Source organism: Falco rusticolus, chromosome 14 (assembly GCF_015220075.1).
Source record: "Falco rusticolus isolate bFalRus1 chromosome 14, bFalRus1.pri, whole genome shotgun sequence".
NCBI lineage: Eukaryota > Metazoa > Chordata > Aves > Falconiformes > Falconidae > Falco > Falco rusticolus.
Window position 1 is genome coordinate 8,875,251 of NC_051200.1, and position 18,762 is coordinate 8,894,012.

An 18,762-nucleotide genomic window follows, 5' to 3' on the forward strand; every position below is an offset into this window, starting at 1 on the left:
GACCCCTGCTTGACTTCTAATTGTTTTCTACATTGTCAAAACACACAGATTTAGAAAGATAATTACCCCATTACTTCTGGATGACAATCTGAAATTAAACTACGAGATCTCCATGGTCTGTTTATCTCTTTACAGCTGCATCCCTACAGATGCACACAAACCAGCAAGGCAGATAACTAGAAAGGCTTCACAGGGCTTGAGTCTCTACCTCTCATGACAGAGAAAGGGCCAAGTCGTGCCACCATCCCAGCAGGCAGGGGGGTTGTGAAAGCCAACAGAGCCTGGGTGGGCACTGGGGCAGGTATAACCTCCCTGGAGCTACAGCAGCCCATCCACAGTAACCAGCCCGGCAGCCCCAGGAAGCAACACGAAGAGCAAAGCTGAAAAGCAACCACCTGCTGAGGCCATCTTCGCTGGAAAACCACTGGACAGACACGGGCTTGTACACCCCAAGCACAATGATGACGGACTAGGCTTTCCATGTCACCCCCCGCCTTCAGCTACCTGCATTTGCAGGGGCAAGTCTTACCCTCTCTCCATCTCCCTTGGCTGCAGGCACTGGGTGCTGCTGGCTGGGCTGGTCCAGGGAAGCCATGCTGCTGTGCGAGTCTAACAGCTTGCGAGATCTAAGGTGCCCCAGGGCATCCAGAGAGTCCCTAAGTGCCACTAGAAAACAGCAGGCCAGAAGAGCCCAAACAAGCAACATACCCCCAAAACAGCAGCTGCAGCCAAGCAGACAGAGCTCAGCAACCACAACCCCCCAACTACCCCTGCCTGAGCGGAGCTAAATTAACAAGGAGCAACTGGGGAATTGGCTGGGTCCCAATTAAACTAAGTTGGGTACTGGTGTGAGCCATGCAGCGAGTGGTGAAGAGGGAAAGGTTGGCAACTTGGATGCATTTGGGGACCTCACAGAGGTTAACCCCAATGTTGTACTTGAGCTTTTGCTTGAAAATCTGTGTGTCTCACAGTTTCTCCACCTTTCCCACAGGGATTTGGGCTCCACAGTAAACCCGGCCCTTCTGCAGATACAGCAGAACACCTCTTGCCCTGCCTCTAGCAATACTCACTTATTTGATCTTGCAGTTGTTTTCTATCAGGTAATCCCTTCTCCTTGTGATTTCCACAGTGGGTCCTCACTGACCACCCTTTGTTCAATCAGTCTTTTATCGGTGAGAGAACATCACCTGCTTGTGCATACGTTTGTCGCGTGTGCAACCCAGCTCTCACCTGCTCTTCCACAAGGAGAGGGCAGCCGGGAGCCCCTGCACAGCTCCCCACAAGCCCTGACTCCAGCTCAACGTGCACATACCACATACAAACCATACCCAGACTCCCACCTGCCTGCTTCACACGTGGCAACGCATCTTACCTGCTGTCAGAGCCTCCACCTGACACGTTCTCTACGAAAAAAGTGCTGTAATAGATAATAATATCTATAATAGATAATAGATAATAATAATCTACTCGCAGAGTAACAACCCCCAAATCTACACTCGAAACACAGTCGATCACCGGCTGTAACCTTACCTGACTTGGAGTTCACAGATGTTCCGTGTAATGGCTTTGGGATAAATACACATTTCTCTTCATTTTTTCCATCATAATTATAGAACAATTAGGAAATCATGCAGGCATGTTTTATTCTAGGTAAAAGCCAGCAGTCCTTATTAAAATAAGCAGGTATGATACGTCTTTCAAGACTAAGCTGGTCTCGGTTCAGGCTTTTTCCCAATCAGAAAATGTATTATTTCACTTCTGCATCCACGTGGAAGCCGATGTGAGGTAGTCCACTATATTTATGTTCCTTGATTTAGCTTATACTATTATATATTAATGCAGGCTGCCACTTTGCCAAGGTAAAGATTTAAGGTGTTATTGTGCTCTCCTTAGGTTGCTAATTCTTGCCTGAGTACCGTTGCTAGTACTGCACAAATCAGGCAGTTAATCACTCCCTGTGTGTTGGGTCTCAGGGCTCCCAGGGATGGAGCCATATTCATTTTTTGTTCCTGTGGGTTTTTTATGCTTTAAGGTAACGTAGCAGGCAGGGTTGGGATGTGGGGTACAGCGGAGATAAAGCAGGCAACTCACTGTTGGACATGCAGCTAGAGGGTGAACTATAGAAAACCAATATAATTAACCAGTGGAAATCTCTGCTCTAAGATCTGAGACAAAGAGCTGATGTAGGATTTCAGAGGAGGAAGAAATATTTCTCTGATTAATGGGGACAACATTGATCTGAGCTCTGAAAACATCTGAAACCCTGTAAGCTTTATGTTCCAAAAGAAATACCTGCTTCTGATTTCTGGGGCTGAAGAAGCCAAAAGGTGACCCCGTCCCTTCGGTGAGCTGCCCGGGCAGGGACAGGCAGTGGGGCAGGCAGACAGCTCTGGTGACATTGGTGGCCAGCAGCTCACTGCTCCTTCACACACTGCACCACACTTTGCAGTTGGATTATCAGGGACATCGGTATTTACCTGCTGTGCTTAGACAGGTAAATAAAACTGTACCCAGCATTAATTATCTTTTTTTTGCACCCCTTCAGCTAATTTTTTTTTTGGTTGCTGTACCATGAATTTTTCCGCTTTCTGCCAACTGCCTGAAAAACTTAATTATTTAAAACAGGGAAATGTTTTTACTGCTCTGTTAATCAGCTCTCTTTGAACTGTGAGGCAATGTAGAATTGTCCTGTAGGGAAAACCAAGAGAGGATAGGTCAGATGAATGCTCTTGGGTTTAGCTTTGGCATCTTTTCCCGGGACTTGCCCACTGTCCTTAACTATATGAGGGGTGCGGGAGAGACCATAACTCCAGTGTCACGGTGGGAACATGGGTTAGGGCTGAGGGACCCTAACGTCAAGGAGAAATTGGGTCCACTTACTCCTCTAGTAGTACCTACCGTAAATGCTTTTGGTTTATTATAAGCTGCAATTATCTGCTTCTGGTTCACCAGTTGCATTGCTGGTGAGTGAAACAAATGTGCCATCATTATGTTCCATTATGCTGTCAGCAGTTTAGCCCTGATTAAAATATGTCTGTGTTACAAAACCAGGCTAGCTCTGAACCAGTCCCTCCTTTAGCTCTTGGAAACACAAGCAAAAAGTGTCCAAAACCAGCTGCCCACAGAGAACACCTTACCGATCCAGTAAGGATAAGCATCACTCTCTTGCCCTAAAGCCATCCATTTAAGCAGTTACTGATCTGCAAATAAAATCCATAATGGTTTTTTAAATGTTGCTCAAATTAATGCTTAATTATTTGCCCTCCTTTGGGAGGTCAGACTGTGTGTTTATTCAAATAATTCCTTTTGCAAGGCTTTATGGCCTGGCAGTCTGGGACACTGGAATTAGTGGAAATTTTTATTTGGGAAAGAATGAGAACTGGAGGCATGACCAGGGGTCAGGAGCCCCTGGGAGGGAGTGTCCCTTCAGGACCACAGATACCCTGGAGGGACTTGGTCTCCTCACTCAGTGAAGTCCTGGCCAGTTCTGCTGAGTAAGCGGTCCAGCCCCTGCTGCCCCATCCAGGCACAGGGGGAAGGAAAAATTCCTCTCACCTTTGCATCCTTGGGCTGCCTTTTCTGAGAGCTCCCAGAGGAGCCTCCCCCTCAGCTGGGTGCTGGCCGTGTCCCCTTCCCGGGGGTGCGGGAAGAGGGTCCTCATGGTTTGCCCTCACCCGTTCGCTTTCCTCACACCTCCGTAATCCTCGGCAGGCTCCTCCCCTCCTGGCTGGACTGGGGCTGCTGCGTTCCACAGCAAAAGGGATCAGCTGCATCTGTTAGGGCATCAGCAGAGCAACACGTGCCTGGGGGAGACTCATTCTGAAGGGGAACTTACTTGAGTTCCCAACAGATGCGAAAGAGCTGAAATGCAGTATTAAGCTGCTTGCCTCTACCATCAATTCACATTAGATGTAGTCAAGCTATTGAAACCTCAATTCCCCTTCTTAAGAAAAGAATGATGCTGGATTTGGAAGAGGAAAAAGAAATCTGCATTTTCATGAGCCAGCGCCTGTGATTTTTCTGTGCATTGAGAAATTGAGAAGGAATGATGAATATTGAGAGGAAGGCAGTGCAATGAACCAGGAGGGGAAACAGCCCAGTCGTAAAACCATCACCAGTAAAACCCCAAGCAAAGGCTGCGCAGCCTTTCTGTTGTCTTGTCTGTCCTCTCCAGTGAGAGGCAGGGAGGTTGAAACCACCCATGAAAAAACTGCAAGGTGATTAGATAGAATTAAAAATAAATCTGGAAGACTGAGTGAGCTCAGGAAAGAGATCTTATGTTCCTGCTGCCAGTGCCTGGCCAGGACCCTGCTCTTGGCACGGAGGATGCCTGCCCTTGCCTGATTTGGGTCTGTTGGGATCTATGAAGCTCTGAGATTAATAAGTTTCCATGAATGCCTGTAACTGAATCCTTATTCTTCTTTTCTCCAGCATGCGAGGGGCAAGTTTTCATAGTTGCAACAGCATTTGGGGCATTAATCCTTGGGAAATGATCACCCCATAGCATTTGCAACATCCACCCGGAGCTACCCATTCACTTGAGTAGATTATTCCTTGGGAAAAAAAAAAGTACAACTTGTATTCTTGTTTTATGTTACACCTGTATCAATGTATCTAAAATATCTGTGTAATAACTGCTATGATTATGCTGCATGCTGGTTATAGAGCCTTTACTATAAATGTATTTAATATAAAACTAAAAAAGGTTCCAAAAAGACCCAGTGGAGATATGCGACTCCTAGCAAAATGAGGTTGTGACTAAGATTTATTCAAATTAAGTACAGAAATAAAGTCAAGAAAGTAATCAAAAGCATACTTAGTGGACTCTCAGATGATTAACCAACATGTTCACAGAGCCAAACCTCTATATCAGTCTTCTAACTGGTTCATTAGTTTCTCTTGGCATGAACTAATTTACAAACCTCTAGCTGACCTTGACATTTGAGAAAAGTGAATTCTGACAGTACCTTGATTTATATCAGGAAAAACTTATTTGTCAGAGAGCAGTTTGAAATAGGGATTCAAATATTGTTGCTCTTTTACCCCCTTGAAGTGGAATTACAGAATGAAAGCATTGCTGTCCTCATACGGCACATGCAGGGCTATGAAAATGAAATTGCTGTGAAGTAAAAGGGACATGTAATGCAAAGGATTCAAATGGATTTCTTTCCTTTACTTGCAATGACTGCTTAATTCTGAATGACTTCATTATGAAACTTCACGGTCAGACACTGGCAGCACCGAGTAAGGTGCTCTGAGGGTGCCTGGGTAACTTCTGTACCCTCACAGGCAGGCTCAGAACTTCTACACGTATTGATACAAGTGTCCACTGTGCCCTGTGCTCAAGACTTACAGAAATGGTGTAATACTGGTGCTTTTCCTTGGCTGGATGACACTTGCTGGTATTCAAGGTAGTCTGTGACTGTCACAACTAGACCCACTACTTGAGCTTTATTTTCACCCACAGTGGTAAAAAGAAATCCCAGAAACTACGAACTTGAATTAAAGCAGTTTAATCCAGCCTTGCCCACGACACTCGTCACATGCATCTTCTGCAAATGCTCAGCAGGTAAAGCTTCATGAGACTGACTGCAAGCCAAACTTGTGATTGAATCTACCCCATATTCAATTTTGCCCTAGATCAAACCCTATTTTACAGAATATTAAGTAGTCTTGAGCAATGCTCAATAACTTCCTTCAGACTTAGGTCTTCATGCAGGACATCCTCTCCCCGCCCACAAAATTGAGTATTTAACTGTTTTGCAAAATTAGGACCTACATCCTACAGCTGTTCAGTGTCTGCTCACATCAGTTCATATCTGACCTATCTGACCATCATTCTTTTACTCATCTTGTATTAGTTATATTACTTTGATAATATAAAATGATCTCATATTAGTTTCTCATAAATATAAATTGCATTAAAAAGCCAAACCCTTCATTTCAGTTAAGGTTCCTAAGTGACAGCATTACACTTCTCTATCTCATCATTTACAAAAATCCAGGCACTTATGAGCAAGAAAATGAATAATTAAGAACATAATAAATCATATACTGCCCACTTAATAAACACATTAAAAAGTAGAAAGCGCTTTTCACCTCCATGTAACAGCCCAATTACAATTTCAAGGACAGCTTATGGGCAGAGGTGGCTTTATTTCTCCCTCGATGTCAGGACTTCCATGTCTATGCCCCCCACAGCCTGGAGGTAGGGGGGCTTGTTCCCTCCTGCCTCAAGAGGCTGTCGAGAAAATGTAGATAAAGCATAGGGAGGGAGGGAGGAGAGCGGGCCTGGCTCTTTTCCAGCTACAGCACCTCTCCTGTGTCCTCACATGCCACCACCCTGCCCCAGCTGTAGGAGCGTGGTCTCTGAGCATTTCTGGATGCTTAGGGCCAAGTGAGGACAGACAAGACAAGGCTGGTTTGGGGCACCGAGCTCCTTTCCCCTTTCAGGGAGAACACAGAAGCTTTCTCTGGTGGCGTGAGACAAAGGGCAGCCTGTCGAACATGCGAAGGATCTGGGACATCATGGAAAGGAGGAGGAATGTTTCATCGGAAAGGCTACCAGGAATTGTTCTAAATGCACTGCAGCCCTTCATAAAGCTTGTTGGTCTAAAAAATACATTTCAGACCCTCAGAAGTAAAAGCAGGGGCTAAAGAGGCTTCATTTTTCATTTGAGCCATTCCCGTAATTGAAGATATATATAAATTTACCCAGACAAAGCTTTAAGAAGTATCATTGACTAATGTGCGTATTAGGTTTAGCTGAGTTATCCTTTAATTAAATCAGATGACTGGTAATTCGCTGAGAGCAGTGAAGCAGGAATACATGAAAGACCTTTCTGTTTTGAACGTGCTGTACCAGTTAAAGGATTGCAACAACACACTCATCCCTACGGGCAAACAAAAACATCTCTGTGAACTGTGATACGAACTGCTGCAACAGACTGCAAGGGTCACCCTAGCCTGGCTGGGAAGAGATTTATGTTTTAACAAGCTACTGAAGGCAGAAAGAGGCTCTTTGGAGGCCAGTTCTGCATTCCCAACTGGGACTCACCCTTAGTGGTGAGCACTTATGGACACTGCTAGAGCCAGCTGCCATAAATATGGGCAAAAATAAGCTGTTTTTTTTCTCTCTGAGCCAAAACCATAGCTCCTGTTGATCACTGTGGGAGCTTGGTCTGGAAGGGTACAGCCAGTAATCTCTGGGCCAGGCAAATTTCCTGCAAGAAGGAACAGAAACTGTAGGGAATCTCTCCTGCTTCCAAGAGTTAGGTATATGCAATAGATTTCTTTGATGCTGCCATAATAAATTATAAAGACTACATTCTCATCTCACTGATGAAGAGGATTTCTTTTTTAAGTTATTACTGTTGGACAGTTTCATTTTGCAGTAACAAATCACTCCTAGGCAGACAGGGTAACGACTATGTGCTGGGTAATTTCTGTCTTTCACAGGACTGTTTGGGATAGCTTTGAACAAGAGTTTCCAGTGTGGCATGATGAAGCATTCAGACTGAATTTAAAAATGAATCATTTTTATACCACACTTAAGCCTTTTGAAGAAAGCTTGCTAAAAGGACTGACTGATGTGATCACACCTAGGTAATAGGACCGTGTTCTCACTTAGCAATACAGGTGCAGTTCCAGCAGACACAAGAAAAGACAGAAGATTAATTAAATGGGATAAATCTTGCTTTTCTTCCTCAGTTCTCACCCAGACAACCCTCCCAGCCCCCAGACCAAGCCCCCTTTGGAAAGGAGCCTGGGCCATACACATGTGCTGGTGTGCTTCCCATGTCAGCAACATTAGTTTGGAAAACTAAACAAAAAAAAAAAAACCAACCACAAAGCAAGCCAGATGGGAACCCTGATTGCTTGCACAGGGCAGCCATCCTCAACAGAATCGCCTCTTAATCATTCATCTCTTGTAAGCCCTTTTCATAAGCAGATGGAAAATGAGAAAGATAGCCAAGTGCGGCTTTGACAGCAAAGAGCTTATTAAAAATGATGGGAAGGTTACAAAATAAAACACCTTGTTAAAAAGAAGGGACAAGTCCTTATGGGAGCCTGCCACCGCTCCTGATTCATCAGCACATTTCCTTTTCCTAAGGCAAAGCTGCCCCGGCACTCCCTAACAGGACACAACGAGCAGTGATGGCAAAGGTTGCTGGATTCATGGCCCAGAGGTGGGAAAGGAGTTCCTCACTGTGGCACAGCGTGAACTGAATGAATCTCCAAGGAAACTGCAGCCTGGCCTAGGAAACGCCTGCTCAAGGGACCATGACAACAGCAAGTAGGTGGCAGGAGGGATGGGCAGCCCACCGATCCTGCCCTCGCTGTGTCTGGTTGGGGCAGCACCGAGTGCAGCCCCTCCACACTGTGCTATGGCCCCAGCAGCAGAGATGGGAACGTAATAAAATTGTGCCAGGCAGCAGGAAAACGGCATAAACCATTTAATACTTCTCCACGGGCAGGCTATGAGCAGCTTGAGTTACTAACATTATCTCCAAAAAGAATTTAAAATAAGTCAAAGTAACCTTACATGTTTGCTGAGCAGGGTGGGAAAGACAGTGCTCCCTGAGCGCCCAAAGCCAAACACTGTGCCTGGCTGGTGATCCAGTGCACCTCCCTCACGTGATCCCTCCATGCCTGGGATGCTGACGGCAATCCTCAGACTTTCCAAAACGAGACCCAGCCGAGCACATTTCCACTGCATGGCCCAGCAGTGAAGGCTTGTTCTTCAGCCTTTGCTGTGCCAAAATCCAACAATCCTGCCAAGCAATTCCTTGCTTCACAGAAATTTCAAAGCACATTAATAATTCTGCAAAAAATCTGCCTCGGAAATCCATTCTGGTACCGTTGAACAGGATCAGGTTTGATCGGCTGCTATTTTATCTCCTTATTTGCCTGAATTTCTGCTAGCCTGAGGCAGACACCACCATTCCGTACCTGCTCCCAGCCAAGGTCACACAGCCCATCAGTTTAGCAGGGCTGTTGGTTAGTTACTACTCTAACGTCTCAACCATTTCACCAGCTGCTTCTCAATAACTTTTATTTCATCTTTTTCCCTTAAGTGTACACTGGGTTTTATTATTTCTTTCTAGTCTCATAAGCTGCTGCAGGTTAAATACCTTCCCCTCGGAATCAGGCTATAGATCCCACAGCAGAAGTTACTAGCAGTTATCAGATAATGAACCTGATCAGCCGAATGCTGCTCTAACATAAGTTTTTCAACAGATTAGCCACCATAAATTTTAATCACTCAGAATTACAATCATGCTAAGTTGGCCTTGAGCTGTGGCTGCACCGTGGGAGGGAGATATTTAAGAGCAGTGTGTGCCTTTCAGAAGGGCCTTTTGAAAACAGGTGAATTACAGCTCCTACCTAAATTTAAAGATGAAAGAGGAGGAGAAGGGAGGGTAAAAGCACATGATGCAAGCAAGCTCAACAACAAGTCCCGTGGTGCCCAGTGGTATGCGCCAGCAAAGGGATTTAAACAAAGTTTGGTCCGTTCTGCTAAAGAGCATCCATCCACAAGACTCAATCCTGTTCCAAAGATAATTTACAGCTTCTATTAAAATGAAACAACTCCATTGCATTCAGTCCTTGCCTCAACTATTGCAGTAATTTAATATGGGGGTGGGTTTTTTTTTTAAAAAAAATAAAAAATTGTAAGTTTCAATTAAAGGGCATTTGGGGCTGTTCCAGGGGCTTCTGTTGGGTGTTACTCAGGTGAGAAATCTCTACCAGCACCAGAGCAGCATCAGTCCTTCCAGCTCCAGAGCCCAGTGGCTAGGTACGCACCCCAGGTACCAGGACCTTTCCGTAGGAGCACTGCCAGCAGGATCCTGAGAAGACCCTGAGGTATAAGCTGTGCAGATATTTCCAGCCCACGTGCAGCTGCCAGGAGCAGTATTACTCACCCTCTGGTTAAATCACAGTATTGTTTTACCTCGTGGTATTGTTTCAGAGCTCACAGGAACCTTTGGCAGATGGCCATTTCACATTTCCATGAAATCCGTCTGTTTGCCATGGCGTACTCTTGCTTCAGGCATAATCCCAGCAATTTTAATCTTTGTCCTTCTTTCTGGCATTCAGATACGCTGTCTTTCAAAAGCACTGGAGTTTCATCTCAGGGTATCACCTTCAGAGCTTTCAACTCAGCAGAAACAACTGTAACTTCAAGAAGACAGGGACGAGTAAACCCGTGAGGAGCCCATACCATGTCGTTAACTGCTACAGAAACCCCAGTTTGCCCTCAAGTTAACGGAAAATATCCTAAAACCTGGTGTTCTTTCTGAAGTTTGCTCTGTCTTTTTTGAGCTGTGCCACAGCCAACTGGATTTTTGGACCTTTCCCAGCCCTCTCCCACGGCAGGTCCTCCAGGGAAGGGGAGAGCAAAGCAACAGGGATGTTCGGTAGCAGGGCAGGAGAGATCCAGGAGCAGTCCTGGGACCAGTGGGCTCCTGTCACACCTCCTGGGACACTTTGAATGCAGCCCTCGGCCTCACCCCACCTGTGAGCTAAGACTTGGTCTTTCCAAACATCCCTTGAGCTGCAAAGGGGGGGGTGGGGGGTGTGTCCAAGCCTGGACAGTAATCTGTAGGTGAGCCATTATTTAGGTCCATAAAATGTCAGATTCCCCCAAGTAATCTTCACGAAAAAGTGCAAAAGTAAGCCCATGCCTATAAAACATTTGTAAGTGGTTTGTATTTTGCTTTTCTCTGTGTGTACTTGGTCCAAGAGAAAAGGTTCACTATGCGGCACTTCTACACGTGCTAGTTCTTGCTTTAGGGTCTATAACAAATCTCCAGTGCAGATGTGGCTTACACTGCAATAAGGAGGATTCAAAGACTCTTGAGAAAAAACACGCTCACAAGGCAGGGAAGGGCCGACAGAGGAGCAGACCCCGATGGGAGGCTGTACTCAGTGTCCTGGGAGACCTGGATGAGACCTGGTGCTGTGGCTCTGCCCAGTTTGTGTCACCTCTTGCTGGGGTGGAAGCTTACTTGGGATTTATTTAAGCACTTATTGCAATGTAGCAGAGATGCACGTCTCCTGCTAGCACACTGCGGCTACTGTATAACCACCTGAGTAGTGAACGTTATAAAGACACCCTGTCGGTCACAGACCTACGGACCTGCATGCATCGGGGGTAAGAGGGTGCTGTGACAAAGGACCGACAGGCTGCTTGTGCTTTGCAGGGTTTCTGTTAGTCCTGGCAAGTACCAGGCACCAAACTGAGATGCCTCCAGCCTTGCAGCTGTGCTGGGACCAGCTTCCCAGCCACACAGGGGAATTTACAGTAAATACAAAAAACTGGTCCCATATGGATGGCTTGCTACTTGCCATATTTAACTTTTATTATGAAAATAAGAGGAGAGAAAACAAGGGCTTGTGCAATGCAGACCTGTAGATTTAATCATCCTGGCTCGTTCTTTGTTTCTTGCCCTGTCCCTGCCTCAGTCGGTTCCTGGCACGGCTCCTTCTCAGCCTCTCCTTTTCCCCACAGCTTCCCCACACCCTGCCCATCACTCACCTGACGTCAGCCTCCATCCCACCAGGTTTAAACCATTACTAAAGTTAACTTCTCCCGAGCGCCCACCTGCAAGCAATGAGCGGAGGGCCTGGGAAGTGGCTTTCAGGAGCTGCTGGTTCTTTGTGTGGAGCAGATCTGAAGCAGAAGACTTAAACTCAGATCTGGGCTCCAGAGGCAGCACAGGGCTACCAGCCAGTGTGGGACAGAGTCACTGCGCCTCCTGTTCTTCCACTCACCCCCTCTGCTATTTGATTTTGGGGAAAAACACATTTTCTAGCAGAAAGAGTAAGGTGATGCTGCTTTAGCCCAGCTCCTCAGCTCCGGCAGGGAGCCTGTATCTGCACCCCTTTCTCGGGAAGCTTTACCCCACACATCCACTGTTCGTCATGAGGCACAGCCTCAGATTTCCCCCCTCAGGGGACTCGGGGAGCCGCTCTGGCGTTGCCCGGGTCCCCGCAGCTCCCGCTCGCTGCTGTACTTCTCAGGAAGGAGGGATGCAGCAGCCACACCAGTCGCATCCCTGCGGTCACTGGGGCCTGGGTACAGCCCAGCAACGGGCCAGGAGACTCTCTCAGGGGCAGTTTTCAGGCTCAGGCTGACCATGTGCCAAAAAACCTTGCTGCACCAGTGCACAGATGTGCTAACACCATTCTAAAATAAATAAAAACAAAATCCCATTTTGTTTTCTAACTGCCAAACTATCTTATTTTTGGAATTGGCTCTTGGTTTTCCATAAAATCCAACCTGTGTAGGGGCCAATGATGGAAAAAAATCAGCGGAAACCATCTCCACACTTATCACCAGGCTGAGAAGTCACTGCCCTCAGCTAAAGCACCACCTGGCCCCGATAACCACCCCCACAGTTCTGCCAAAGACAGTCCATTAAAGCACCAGGGCTGAGTGGGAAAAGGTTTTCCGATCATATTGCGTTTGAGACTTTGAAGGTTTTCCATATTCTAGGAAGACAGACAGGCAAAAATGTCTGTGAACTGAAAATATCAAAAAGCCTCTCACAACCTGGGACTGATTCGTTCAAGCTGGAGCCCTGAAAAATTATTGAACATTTTGATTTTGCCTTTGAAAATATTCTACTACACAGAAATACTGGCACGGAAACATTTTTTTTTTTTACTTCAAAAGTCAAAATATGATTATTTCCATTATTTCAAAACAATTCTTTTTAATTTAAAAAGCTGTCATTTTTCCCTGCGCAGTGTCTTGGCATTTCCTAAATTTCTTTATCATTCAAATGTTAATAATCCAAATAGCTCACAAGCTTTATTTTTAGTTTGCAGAGATTAAACATCCTTCACACTGATGGATCTTCTAATGTTTTACTTCAGTTCATTCATTTTCCTCCCTTAGTGAATAGCAGACTACTCAAATCAACACAGCTTGTTAGAAAGAAGACAAAATGCCTATTAAATTATCAAATGCATTTCTCATCAGAGTGCAGCTATCATTCTCTGCAAAGAAAAACTATAGCTTAATTGACTTCCTAGCAAAAGCAATGTTTAGACAGATGGTACTGAGAATCATCTGACTGTTATTCTTTAAATTGCCATGTTTAAGTGACAGGGGCATTTGGGAGACAGAAGTAGGCAGGAGCGGGCACTGCAGCAAGGGACAGCCATCCCCCTCTGGCCGCTGCCTGCCCTGGGGGGCAGCTGGCATCACCCCACAGACCCCGGCAAAACCCTTCCAAAGCAGCTTGCTGGCTCACCCCTGGCTTTGTCGAAGACTCCTGCAAGCTTCACGGAGGCTTTGTGCCTGGGTGGTGGGGCTCAGTGCCCCACAGGGCAGCGCACAGCTGGGCAAAGAATGGGGACTGCTGGTTGGGATGTGGGTGCAGCCAGGTCTTTGCTTAAAAATGGTTAATGAGCTTTTTCAGGGGTGGGGTGGGTTGGGAAATCCTGAAAAGAATGAGTCTTCCACCCAACTGTATCAAAAAAAAGGTTTCTGAGGGTGTGAGGTGGTATGGAGCTGGCAGGCTGTAACTGAGCCAGCTGAGCATCCCTGAGCACCTGCACGTCCAGCTGCGAGCAGGGCGGCCAGCGGTTTGGCTGCTAGCGCAGGGACCCCAAAACCTTCCTCCCGGGAGCCTGCACCCCTCTCTGCCACGTGCAGAAATAGCCTGAAGAATTTCCCAGTAAGGGACGACTAATTACTGCTTGTTCATCTGAAAACTAAAGATACTGCAGAGGTAAGTTAAGCTTTAAGGCAGGAGAGTTAAAAAAGAAATCCTATTACTAACCTTTCCAAGTTAAAAAGGCCCATTCATAAAGTGAAGATCAACACTCTGCTCATTAACAGGCTTCTGTGGAAACCAAGTCCATTTGCTTCAGTTTTTTTAAACGTCATTTTCATTATTTTGGTATTTGAGCTTTATATATAAACAAGGATTTGGTTGTCTATTCAAATGATCTAAAAAACAGAAATAAAAATAAATCCTGAACAATTTCAGGCTTGTGACCTTTGGGAAAGTGCTGGTCTTGGTGATCACCTCCGGAACCTTTTTCTACGATAAGAAAACGGAAGATGTTCCTTCAAGTTACATTCTCTTAAGAAGCTTTTCAGAGCAGGAAAGATTCCTGCCTGTAGATCATTTAGGCTTAGTCTTGCTGGGAAATTGAACGGCAGAATCAATGGCAAGCACAGAGGAACAGGAACATTTTGGGATCGCATGCCATCCTGCCCTTCTCCTGCCATGTTTCAACACAGAAGCTGCCAGAAGAGTCTGTTGAAGAGCTAAGCACATTGCTTAGAACTGTCTCCCTGCACAGCAGAGAGGAAATCCTGTAAATGGGATTTTAAGAACACTTGGAGCCAGACTGCGGCTGCTGAAACATTTGTTTGGCAACGCAATTGCTTCAGTGAGCATCAGGACACGCACCCAGCCAGCAAAGGCGCTTAAGCTAGGAGTTGGTAATGGGAGGCAGGGTTATAGGACAAAAGAACTGGCTGCTCACCTGGTTGCCAAACCACCCAGGGGCTCTTACGATGCACCAAGACAAAGCTTTTGGAGTGGCCCAGGGAGCAAGGCAGAAAGGACCCTGGAAACTACTCCAAAAAATCTATCTACACACTTCACAGCAGCTTTGGCTACTCTGATAAGAGTCTGGTCTGATAAAAGCCATGTGTGTTTTTGCAGTACAAAAGCCTAGCTTACCTGGATTTGCAAGATAAGGGCCCGGGCATCGATTTTTCTTCAGGGTGGATGTGTCTTTAATGTTAATATCAGAGCAAACACAAGGTGTTGCAGCCAGGTCTCATGGGCGGGAGGTTGCTGAGCACCGCTGGATGTGGGCTGAGGAACACTGGGGGCAATGTGAGGCTGCCCTGGCTGGAGTAGCCATCACCTGGGTCCCGCTGGACTCTGCTCTGATGGAACAAACCAGAGTGGTGCCACGTGCTCTGCCCCACAGCGTGGAGAGGGCTCCAGGGTGGGAAGGCAACGCAGAAACTGTCGCCCTTTAAGAAACCTCCCTCCCTCTGTCAATCTGCCCAGGCTGTAGTGAAATATCGGAAAAGGCTAAAAGACTTGCTCGGAAGGCTTGTGACACCCTTTTCTTTTCCTAGTTTTGCCCTGTCTATCAGTGACACTGCTCAGCGGGCCCATCCACACAAGTAGGCATGGGCTCCTGGCTAGAGATTGCAGGGACCTGACATCCAGGCTGCTTTCCTCATCCCAAGTCCCAGCAGAAAACACTTGCCAAACAGGGTTTTCCTTAAACAGGAGCTCTCCCCATCTGTGACAGCAATAACAAAACACAGGAGAAGCACCATCTGTTCATCTAGACGGGTACCAGTGGTACCAGTTGTCACTGCAGCAGTTGTAGCCTTTAATAAATACATACTAGTCCGTTTCTTTAAATATTGGGAACGGGCCTAACCATAGAATTGCGGTTACGGTGGATTTATTGTTATTTATGTTGCACCAACAGCCTGCCTTTGGTAATGAGCATCACAGGCTGATACAAGAGCTTGCACAGCAGCGCAGAGCGATGCAACGGAATCCTTTGTGCTCAGCTTCCCACCCCTTGCTCCGCACTCAGAGCTAGCAGAAGCGTGAGATCTCACGGAGGTGCTCCTGCTTGGAGCATCACCACCAGCACCCTGGAAAGGAGAAAGTCCTCTCCAGCAGCTTTCCCCTGTGGCTTTATGGGCACAGACCAGGTCTTTCACAGGCACCTCCCATACCCTCAGCCCTGCACACACATCCTTCTGCAGCACCACCTCTTTTCCTTGACCCCAGCACTCCCACTGCAGTGAAGTTGGATTGTTTTCTAGTTTTACAACCGTCATCAAATGCCACATGGGCTGTAGCTATTTTGGAGTAGAGGAAAATGAAGGTCCATCCTCTACACTCAGCCTCACCGGCCAGAGCTACACCTTCGGGCTTCTGCTCGCTGCTTTTGGACTCCCTGGAGTTGGCTGTAGGACAAGAGCTGTTTTAATATGGCTTTTCCTGGCAACAGCAGTTTATCCTGAATAGAGATGTGGGATTAATAACCTTGCTAAATCCTTGGCTCTTTTCCCAAATCATGTCTGGAAACCACATGCTGGAGCTGGACTCCAGTGGCATGTGAGGGTGTCACCCCCAACCACTTTACAGTTTGGGGCAAGTGTGGAGTATTACTGGAAGAAAATTTGGGTCCCAGCACCCAAAGCCAGGAGCAGTGGGGCCAGCTGTGCTCTCAGACACTGCAGTTTTCCTTGCTTTGCTAGCAGATGGTACCTTGAATGGTACCTCAGGCTCTTGAAATAGGTAACATTTTGTTGCCTAAGCCGAGAATGCTGGTATGAGTTCTTCAGATAGGAAGAAAATACCCACGTATGGAGCTGTGTTATATGTTTTTTAAGATGGTGCAGATCACCAGGGAAAGAGAGGGCTCTAAGTGAAACCATTTCATTGAAGGTAGCAGGGATTGCTGAACGGGGCTTGCTTTCACCTGACAGCTGCTGAGCAGGGATGGTCATAGGAGCGTGCGGCAGCTGAGGGGGTGTGTATCCACCCAGCCTGCTCACTAACGCCAGAGCCACCAGATCAGCGTGTGGGCACTGCCTCACTGCTGGTTTAGTCAATAAACCCGACTGGGTGAAACTACCAGGATGTTTATTACAAATAGTATTTGACAGGATGAAATTAGCACATAGATGCTCTTATGTTGGTTAATGAGGTCTGAAATATAATCCTATAAATCATCAACAACAGCCATCTGGTGACAGACAGATGAAAAGAGAAGCAGGTGATTATAGCACATCCACATCACTGTGGTGACAAGGATTTAAAATAGCAGCATACCTTTACAGAGGACAACTGGGTAGATTAGGAAACGATCAGTTATGTGTCCTGGTTGCAGTTTCCCTTGCAAGCAGACATCATGCTGAGAAGCTGGAATGCAACCCAGGGCTGCTGAAGCCATCAAGCCTTGCACCACATCCAGATGTGTGGAAGGGTCCAGAACGATGGGTCCTTGAATCACGCTGCTGAATAAGAAAGATCTGGTTACGCTGTCCCTTCCTTCAACAAACAAGAAAAAAAGTTGCGTCTGCTCTGTTGGAATGGTCTGGCTCTGGGTTTACACAGCCAAATAGGAAGGGAGGTCTCCAGGTGCTTCCCAGCCCTGACTGGGCAGGCTTCAAGGACCTATAGAAATGCCCTATTTTGGTACCCATGAAAATAAAGGAAAATGATAACCAGACTGGAATTGTTGAGCAATTATAAGAAATGCTGCATTAATTTGGAATATTTATTGTCCAATAGAATTTCTCATTCTCACAATTTAGGAGGCAGTCAGGCTTTCCACATGTACATCTATTTTTATCCAAGGTCTATAGTAAAACACAGCAGGAGTCAGTAAATTACTTTATTACAGCAATTTACATTTACTGTCCATTATTTTTTATTTAGGAAGTAAATCTACTTGGAAGACGACCACAGGTAGCAGAAGAGCAGGAGGTAAGAGTGTGGGGGAAGCATCACAACATCCCTCCGTGTACAGCGGGATCACGGCTGCAAGCACATCTCTGCAAGCAGTACTTAGTAGCTGGGCTTGTTTTATGGGCACGCAGATCTCCTCTTTTACTACCCAATTCACAGCCCACATAAGTGTCGGGAACAAGTGCCAGGACTCTACTTATTTATTGATTTTACCTATTTACAACCCCCAGTCATCACCTGGGGTTGTGCCTGACTGCTCTAGACAGCCCCCTCCCACCCGCCCCTCCTAGGAAGCATCGTGATCTTTTGATAGAGGATGAATAAGCAACTCCTGACCCGTTTTCTCACACAAGTCCTTGTCAGAGGAGCCGAATATTCTTCCCTGTAGGCTGGGTTCTGGGAGAGAAGTATAGTGCAAACATTTAATAAATGACTAAATGCTCCGTAAAAATGATAGCCCTAAGTCTTTTCTCACTGCTGCTTGGGCTGTGCTTTAAATAATCCTACGATGGAGTTTTAGAACGTACATACATATTTAAGCTTCCTCCTATTTTGTATCCCACTACGATCTGCTGTATAGTTGTGGTTTTTACTTCAATTTTAACAGTGCTCATTTGGTTTTCCCACCTATGCAAATACACTGCTAACACTTCACCTCGCCTCTATTGCTTCAGTGTTCAAGACCATCCTATGACAGTTCAAGATTTGCTGTGGTGACTTTCAAAATAACAGTTATATTTGCCTATTTCTTATATTCTCCTCGGTCCTTTGATATTTTAATTCACATCAGCCTCCCATTTGGGACCAAACTCTCTAGGTTGGGTGCTGCAAGTATTCCCCTCAGAGCCAGTCAGGAAACTTAGCAGAATGTGCGCGAGTTACTCATATTCACCAAGGAAACAACTGTGCTATGGAAATCTGGGATGAAGGACTATCTCATCTAATAAACAATGCTCATTTCTGCAGCAAAGAGCAGCTTGCTGATGCATTGCTTGATTTTAGTGTAAGGTTATGTTTTACTGTCTCCACTTTATGAGAATGAAATAACATTCCAGGTCTCCAAGAACCAGCATGTGACAGCACCACCTGGGAATATGCCTCCTGCTCAGCGAACTGGGAGTTAGTTCAGAAGAAAACCAAACACAGGCAGGAGTGTAAGAGGCTTTGTCTGTACTCTGAGTAGTTTTTGAAGCATGCTCTCTTGCACGTTGCTCGCTGAAATGATTTGCAGATGACTATTATATTGACCATGACAAAAAGAGGTTCACAAAAAGCC

The 18,762-nt window shown here is 46.1% G+C and overlaps 1 long non-coding RNA gene across 3 annotated transcripts in view; it reads right to left on the reverse strand.

The window, feature by feature from the left end:
- LOC119157341 overlaps nucleotides 1-18,762 on the reverse strand; it is a 41,905-nt gene that overhangs the window by 15,206 nt on the left and 7,937 nt on the right. For all 3 annotated transcript variants that reach the window (XR_005107498.1, XR_005107499.1, XR_005107497.1), the window contains 2 exons: nucleotides 16,848-17,032; nucleotides 9,956-10,182 (listed from right to left, as the gene is read on the reverse strand). This is a non-coding gene — a long non-coding RNA (uncharacterized LOC119157341). The remainder of the gene's footprint in view (nucleotides 1-9,955; nucleotides 10,183-16,847; nucleotides 17,033-18,762) is intronic.